A 9,460-nucleotide genomic window follows, 5' to 3' on the forward strand; every position below is an offset into this window, starting at 1 on the left:
TTCAACGGCCCTGTAGTATAAGGTGTAATAACAGTCATGCCTGGTGTAGACACAGTGACACTATTCAGCAAATAGAACACAACACTGATCTGTCACTAATCTACAATGAGGGAAAATTATTTGATTCCCTTGCTGATTTTGTATGTTTTCCCACTGACAAAGAAATGATCAGTCTATAATTTTAATGGTAGGTTTTAGGGGTGGGCGATATGACCTAAAATTAACATCATGGTATTTTTCATCTTATGAATGGTGATGGTATAATATAACGGTATTACTTTTTTTTGGTACATTTTGGGTGGAGTAGCCTGTCCTGTCCCTTTAGTATGTGAATAAAGTTAATATTTTTATAATATAATAAGTAAATGGTAGGTATCCTTATTAAAAAGAGACATGGGAGAGTATTATGCATTCTCAACATATTTATTTTGCAAAAAACCTAAAGATCTTACTTAACAGTGTACAACAAAACAAAAATTATTTCTTATTGAAACGTAATTTCTGCAATATTTAAAACCTTTAAATAACTGGGGGAAATCAACCCATGACAACAGTTCAAAAGTAGACCAATTCTGTGGGGAAAAAAGCGGACTTGGCAACCCTGCATCCAACACGAGCTGCTGGAGTTATTGTCATTGCACACATGAGTACGAAATTTTCGTCCGAGATTTTTGCATGTTAAAAAAAAATACAGGTTATGTTAATCGAGTTTACACACTGCCTCTGAAACTTTCGTCCGTCATAAAAAAAATTTGGATCGTGTTTGATTTTCTGCCTTTTCGCTAATAAGCATTTTGATAAGGATGGCGAATATGAGAAAACTAAAAAAAAAACGCATACGAAAATCGGACTCAGTGTACAATGACCTTTAGATTTGAATGATCACGGGTCGAAAGTAAAGAGAGATGACAAAAATAGACTGGAGGATTTGCTGCAATCTTGTACTCACTGACAAATATCTATTATAAGATGCGCTGCTCCATTTACACAGAGTGTGCGTTATCGCAAAATTGAAAGTAAAAGTAAACAGCGCAAGCACTCATTTAAAAGCGATTTCTATACCCTGCATATTAAAAGTGCGAAAATTATATACAATATTAGAAAATTCCCGGTCGTCCCGATTGCCACTCCGCCCCTGGTATAGGCTACAGGCCGACCTTTCTTCAGGATGTTTCACCAGTCGTTTAATGGCCACTCCCCTTTTACCTACCACCTGCAAAGCTGATACGAATATGTTTTACTTTATTTACAACAAGATATATAGTATAAGGACAGGTATTCAGACCACAACTGAACGTTTGAAGAAAATTTAATGCCTTATTATTTAGAATTAGCTATTATTGATGTAAATGCAGCCGTTCAAGGCACATTATTGATTTATTACGGTATTGACGGTATTAGAAAATCCATGTCGTAGCGCAAAGTCACACTGGTGCTGACTATGACACCGGTGTACCGCCCACCCCTAGTAGGTTTATTTGAAGAGTGAGAGACAGAATAACAACAAAAAAAATCCAGAAAAACACATTTCAAAGTTATAAATTGATTTACATTTTAATGAGTGAAAGAAGTATTTGACCCCATTTGCAAAACATGACTTAGTACTTGGTGGCAAAACCCTGGTTGGCAATAACAGAAGTCAGATGTTTCTTGTAGTTGGCCACCAGGTTTGCACACATCTCAGGAGGGATTTTGTCCCACTCCTCTTTGTAGATCCCCTCAAAGTCATTAAGAACCTTCAGCTCGCTCCACAGATTTTTAATGTCTGGAGACTGGCTAGGCCAATCCAGGACCTTAATGTGCTTCTTCTTGAGCCACTCCTTTGTTGCCTTGGCCATGTGTTTTGGGCCATTGTCATGCTGGAATACCCATCCTTGACCCATTTTCAATGCCCTGGCTGAGGGAAGGAGAATTTGATGGTACACGGCCCTGTCCATCGTCACTTTAATGTGGTGCAGTTGTCCTGTCCCCTTAGCAGAAAAACATCCCCAAAGCATAATGTTTCCACCTCCATGTTTGACGGTGGTAATGGTGTTTTTTTGGGTCATAGGCAGCATCCTCCTCCTCCAAACATGGTGAGTTGAGTTGATGCCAAAGAGCTTAATTTTGTTGTCATCTGACCACAACACTTTCACCCAGTTCTCCTCTGAATCATTCAGATTTTCATTGGCTAACTTCAGACGGGCCTGTACATGTGCTTTCTTGAGCAGGGGGGCCTTGCATGATTTCAGTCCTTCACAGCGTAGTGTGTTACCAATTGTTTTCTTGGTGACTATGGTCCCAGGTGATTTGAGATCATTGACAAGATCCTCCTGTGTAGTTCTGGGCTGATTCCTCACCGTTCTGATCATTGAAACTTCACGAGGTGAGATCTTGCATGGAGCTCCAGACAGAGGGAGATTGACAGTTATTTTGTGTTTCATCCATTTGCGAATAATTGCACCAACTGTTGTCACCTTCTCACCAAGCTGCTTGGCGATGGTCTTGTAGCCCATTCCAGCCTTGTGTAGATGTCCCTGATATCCTTGGACAGTTATTTGGTCTTGGTCATGATGGAGAGTTTGGAATCTGATGGATTGACTACTTCTGTGGACAGGTGTCTTTTATACAGGTAACAAGCTGAGATTAGGAACTCTCCCTTTAAGAGAGGCTCCTAATCTCAGCTTGTTACCTATATAAAAGACACCCGGGAGCCAGAAATCTTGCTGATTGATAGGGGATCAAATATTTATTTCACTCATTAAAATGTCAATTCATAACTTTTTTTAAATGTGTTTTTCTAGATTTTGTTGTTGTTGTTGTTGTTGTTGTTGTTGTTGTTGTTCTGTCTCTCACTGTTAAAATAAACCTACCATTAAAATTATAGACCCTCACTGTATATGTAGAACACTGCTCTGTAACTACACTATTGTGCTCTGTCACTGTTCACCATATAGAATATTATTCTGCTATGTGACTATTCTGTAGGTACTTTCTCACTATTCTATATATGGAACACTATTCTGCTCCATCATTCTTTCTAAGTAGAACACCACTTGTGCTTTGTCACTATTAGCAAATGGACCCCTGTTCTGTCATTATTCTACATATGGAGCACTATTCTGTCACACTGTGACAAACGGCAGCCCTACATCTGACACAAAGGATAACGGGATTTGAAACGGCCACTTTGGCACGCCCAGTGTAGACACGGTGTCACTATTCTGCAACAGAACAGTATACTGACCTGTCACTAAACTATACTGTATGTAGAACACTATTCTGCTCTGTAACTCTTTTACTTTATTGCGCTCTGTCATTGTTCAATATATGGAACACTATGCTGCTCTGTCACTATAAGTAGAACACTGCTTGTGCAAATGGAACACTATTGTGTTTTGTCATTATTCCACATATGAAGCACTATTCTGTCACACCATGACAAACAGCAACGCTACATCTGACACAAAGGATCACAGGATTTGCAACAGTCACTTTGGCATGTCCAGTGTAGACAACCTCAAGATGTTACGGTGTGACACAATGTAATAACTGTTGAGCCAATTCTGCAAATAGAACACTATACTGATCTGTGGCTAATCTAGGTATTCTGCTCTGTCAGTATTTTACACTATTGTGCTCTGTCATTGCTCACCATATAGAACACTATTCTGCTTAGTCACTATTCTACACTACTGTGCTATGTCACTGTTCACCATATAGAACACTTTTCTGCTTCGTCACTGTTATGTAAGTAGAACACTATTCTAGATATAGAATACTTTCTGCTCTGTCACTATTTTACACTATTGTGCTCTGTCACTGTTCACCATATACAGGTATGTGACAAGAAATTTGAATATCAAGGGAAAGTCCAGTTATTTTAATATTTTGTTTCAAAAAATTAAACTTGTATGTTATATTAGTTCACTACACACAAAGTGAAATATTTCAAGCCTTTATTTGTTTCAATTTTAATGATTATGGTTAAAGACAAAAAAACAAATCCAGTATTTCACAAAATTAGAATATTCCATGTGACCAATATAAAAAAGGATCTTTAACACATGTTGGCCTTCTGAAAAGTGTGTTAATGTACTGAATTATGTCCTCAGTACTTTGTTGGGCCTACTGTACTTTTGCACTAATTACAGCATCAAGGCGGCGTGGCATGGAGGCGATCAGCCTTTGACACAGTTGAGGTGTTATGGTAGCCCAAGATGCTTTGATGTTGGCCTTCAGCTCGTCTGCATTTCGGGGTCTCTGTTCCCTCATCTTCCTTTTGACAATACCCCAAAGATTTTCAATGGGGCTTAAGTCAGGCGAGTTTGCCAGCCAATCAAGTACAGTTATTCCATGGCTATTAAACCAGGTACTGGTAGTTCTGCCAATAGGATTCCACATGTAGAACACAACTGTGCTCTGTCACTATTCTACACTTCTGCTCTGTCACTACTCTGCATGCGGAACACTATTTTGCTCTCACATTAGCGTTAAAAAGAACACTGTTGTGCTCTGACACTATTTTACTTGTAGAACATGATTGTGTTTTGTCACTGTCCTGCATGTGGAAAACTACTGTGCACATCACCATGTGCTCTTTACTAAAAGCCTATTAGATTCAGTCTGATTGATTAGTCAAGCTAATCGAATTGAATTCTTCTCTGGGTACTCTGTTAAAATGTTATCCTTACAGATAATACCCTAAACTAGACCTCCCCACAACAACTCCCTGTTATTCTTAGCAAAAATTATTACAGTTTTTCTCAATTGCTAAAACACTAAACCCTAATGTCTGAACCAAATGCTCAGTTGCCTGAACCCATTGATTGAATCAATCACTCTTTTGGCAAAACCATAAGCACTTTTCACCTGTTTAGACACAACTTGCCAACACATTTTCATTGTGATGCACCCGTGCTGCATAATGGTGAGCACAGGTGACAAAAGTCAAACACAATTAAAGCACAGGTTTCACCACTTGAACACAACAACTCAAAACTGATCACACTTGTGGCTAATGATGTGAGGGAACATATACAGTAAGCCAGTTCAGAGAACACTGGTTTGTGAGGCCTGAGAGGAAGAGTTCGTGTGAGAGGTGGTCGAGGTGGTTAGCGAAGACAAAGAACAGTAATATCTGATGAAATCCAAACATCAGTAGATTCACTGTGTCCACCATAATCCGAAGATTTAGAGAAGAGAACAGGTAATTACCATTTTTTGACATTATAGTCAAATAATTATTTTCTCACATTCACTTGCATTGACGATTTTTCAATCTAGAGGTCCAGTGGGGTTTTACGGATGGGCGGGACTTACCAGCTCTATAGTATGTCATACAGTAATTGCTGTCAACATTTACACACTGTACTATAATGTCAAAAAATGGTAATTACCTGTTCTCTTCTCTAAATCTTCGGATTATGGTGGACACAGTGAATCTACTGATGTTTGGTTGTACCCTTTGTCCAGCCTCCCTCATGCTCATACCATGGACAAGAACATGGTCAATCACAGTCGCTCTGATTTCATCAGATATTACTGTTCTTTGTCTTCGCTGACCACCTCGACCACCTCAACCTCCTCTCACATGAACTCTTCCCATCTATGTTGTTGCCTGGCCAGACAAAATGTGGCCTGTGATGTGGATGAAGTCCTGTGGCCTGACCCAGTACGGAGACATGATGCTGTGGCTGACTAATGCACTTATTTGTATATTTTTGTACTTTATTTTTACATGGGCTTACTGTTCACAAGTGGCAAACGCATAGGATTTCTGTTTGTTTTTACAAGTGCTATGTGTAAATGCACAAGATTCCTGTTTTGTCTTTTTGTACAAGTGCTAAATGCACAGGTTTTCTTTGTTTTGCAACATGCATTTAGCCTACAGTGAACAATAAACATTTATTTCTCCAGCTTCATGTCCTGAGCATTGTGTTTTCTATTTTTCTATGTAGTGTTTAGTGACTGTTCAGTAGTGTTTTTAATTTTGATTGACTCAGGGCACGATTTGACAACATAGTTCAGTTTTGAGCACAGATTGAACTGTTTTGAGGTGAAAGTTTGGTTTTGCAAGAAGAGTCTGGGATTTTGTGAATGTAGCTTGAGAATTGGGTTTTGTGTTCACAGTTTAGAGAAAAGGAGAGCAGCTTTCAAGAAATGTGTCTTAGCAATTGAGAAAAACTGTATTAGGCAAGTAATGTATTTTTTTTTTCAAACCGTGTGCTTATAGCGACCCACAGTGGTGACATTCTGAAATACAGACGTAAACACACACTAAAATTAGTATTTTAGAGGGAGTTTTTTTCCAACCACTTTCTTATACATCAAGTGTTTTTTTTAATAGTGTAAGTTATTTTTAGTAATACGCCCAGCAAGTTAAATGTAGGCTGCAAATGACGTTCATAGCTGTTTTTTAATTATAACAGGAAGGTTTTGTTAAGCCTTTTACCATATATTTGAATTTCCTCTAAAATAATGTTGAAAGTAAAACGTAAATGTCCGCTTATCACAAATGAAAACGTATCCCAATTAAACGTATTTTTGAACGTTTATATATTTTAGAACTTGCGTGTAGTCAAGGTGCAAGGCAAATATTTTATTTGACATGATGGTGCATTGGTTCATTCATAAATTTCATGTACGTTTTGTTTATTCTCATAATCTTAACCTTAACACAGTTTAAAAATATGAAAATAATGTGACATTTCATGTCAGTTGTAGAGGCAGGGGTGAGAAGATATGGCGTTATCTATGGCGTAAATGCTCGCACATCTACGCAATTTCCTTGTGTGGGAGAGAGAGAGAGATACTCGAGCGCTCTGTTGTTCTCCCATAGCTCTAGTCACACAAGTCGATGTCTGAGGTGCAGGAAAAGTAAGATCCGGTATTTTAAGCTTTTCCTGTAGGCTCTATCTACCGGTACAGCACGCGCTCACAGGTGAAATAAACACCGGCGCCGTACACAACATTTCCATTCTTCGTGTTGAGGTTATCAGCGATCATCTCCTATGTGTGAAACAATCGTAGTGAACATGACGAGTTTGAAGGCGTTCGCCGAGTCGTTTGGTAAGTGTATCAACTTGTTTGTACCTATAAAACACATGAGATGTTGGACAGTTGTTTTATTTAGGTTCGGAGAACTTGATTTTCAGTTTTCTAAATAATGCGGTTGGAAGTAGCTCAAAGGGTGAACATTTATAGTTCTTATGTATGTTAAATGTAAGCAAGCAGTAGTGGACATATCATGATTTATGTTATTGTGCAAATATATATATATATATATATATATATATATAGCAAAATGTCTTCAGGTCAAGGGGGTTGAATAATTGAGAGGTTGAATAATTGGGGGTTGAATAATTTTGATTGCAACTGTATGTATGTATGTATGTATGTATGTATATATATATATATATATATATATATAGTTTGTTAGGTTGCATTAGATCAGGTGAACTTTCTCTCGCTAAGGCTGCAGTCTGTGGTGTGTAAGAATAAAAACTTTTCTGTTTTTATTTCAAAAGACTTTATCACTTCATGTAGAGGTGACAGGGTTTATAGTGCACTATTTGTGTATGTTGCTTCTGTTAGTGTATGGGTGGCCATGCAGAAGAAGATCTGTGCAGAGGGTTTTGCCCTGCAGGATTATATTATGATGTGGTTTACATTTTATCTCTTCAAGTGCATCCCGAGCAAGCAGCTACATGCTCTCTGCATTCCCTGGCTGAGCAGAAACAGTCATGAATGGATTCAGGCTGCGCAGGTTTGGATTCGTCTGCAGCACTGACTGAGGCTAAATGTGGCACGTGTAGATTGATCTGTCCATGAGCTTTATAGCATGAAACATGCTGAATTGTAAAAGAGACCGAGAAACATTTGGGGCAAATGTCTATATAAAACAATTTCGCTTTTTGTAATTAGTATTGGGTATTTTTGCAGTGGGGCAAAAGAAGTGAAAATAACTTTCCATAGATAACATCAGCTCAAGGTGCTAGGCACCCTTTCCGGTTTGATGCTTACATCAGTGTTTGTTGCTTGTTTTTTCCCTGCCTGTACTTTCAACAGTCATCATGTTTGCAGTGAAAGGGCGACATCCTGTTTCAGTTGATGGGATTTCTTAGAAAATACCCTATATTTTATGCTCATGCATTTTTTTTTCTAAGGACTGTTACAGTGAACAAAAATAACTTCCTAATTCCTCTGAATTGTGCCGTTCATGTGAAGTAGCAGTGGTGGTCAACACACAGCCCCTATGTAGTGTGGGTGAGACTGAGGTGATATGATAACCATGCATGATCAGTCTTTCCCCTCACAAAACCTCAAGAAAAAGACAGTCAGTTTTTCTTATGTCTGTCCTATTAGCATATCTCAGAAACATGGAAGTCATGCTTTTTTTTGCTTTGCCTCTGAATATCAACAGAAGAGTGTATTGTGCAGTGACATGGGCTTTCCTATGTTTCTCACTATTTATTGCCGTTCCAAATGTATGAATGGTTAGGTTTCGATATCTTACTAGGTACATTTTGGCTTGACATTCTTATTTTGAATACAGTACCAAGACGTTAAGATGTCCACATCTAAAAAAAATTACAAAAGGATTTTATGTCCAGAGAAAGCACATTAAATGTAAGTCTACTTTTAAGGTTTCAAAGAAGTTTTTGAAAAAATAAAATGCACAAATTTGGTTGAAATAATGGTAAATTGTCATTCAGTGTTACACTATATATAAAGAATTCAAACAACATGCTTATTCTAACTTGTACATATTAAAAATATATATAGAAAATAAGGGAGCATATTAAATTGTATTGTGTTTAAATGAGTAAAAAAGTCTTACTGACAAATGGGGAAAACCTAGGATAGTGGCAAACTTTAAAAACGTAGAACTTAAGTTTTTAAGTTGAATCTGGTGAAAACTTTTTACAGTGCACTGAATGACATTTTAGTGGGTGTCTTCTGTAAATTAGGGAGAAATGTATATTTATTTTTAAATTAATGCAATTCAATTAAACACAAAACTTTTATTTTTTTTAAACAATTTAAAGCAGTATTACACTTATTGTTTTAATGCTTAAACCCTTTTGTGTCTTTGACCCTTGTCCATTTATGGAAATGTCATCACAGAAAAATCAGCTGTAGTTTTAAGTGTAACAGAAGTAGTGACATAATTTTTTCCTCTGCATTGTGACACATCTGATTGAAACAGATTGTCCAAAAGGTTCAAATAAAAGTACAAATAAAACAGTAAGATCAATAACATGTATTTTGATAATAGACAGGGTGGTTTTTATTTTATGACTAGGCCCTACTTTGATTTTAAACTGTACAAACACAAATTGTCATTTAGTTTTTTCCTTCACACACTAAAATGGAACACTTTCATGGCTGTGCAAAGCTTATCAATATTTATTAAGGCAAGCACCATTCAATTTATGACTGTCTGTCTGTTTAGGCACCTCAAATTGGGGCAATCACA

Source organism: Garra rufa, chromosome 21 (assembly GCF_049309525.1).
Source record: "Garra rufa chromosome 21, GarRuf1.0, whole genome shotgun sequence".
Lineage (NCBI taxonomy): Eukaryota > Metazoa > Chordata > Actinopteri > Cypriniformes > Cyprinidae > Garra > Garra rufa.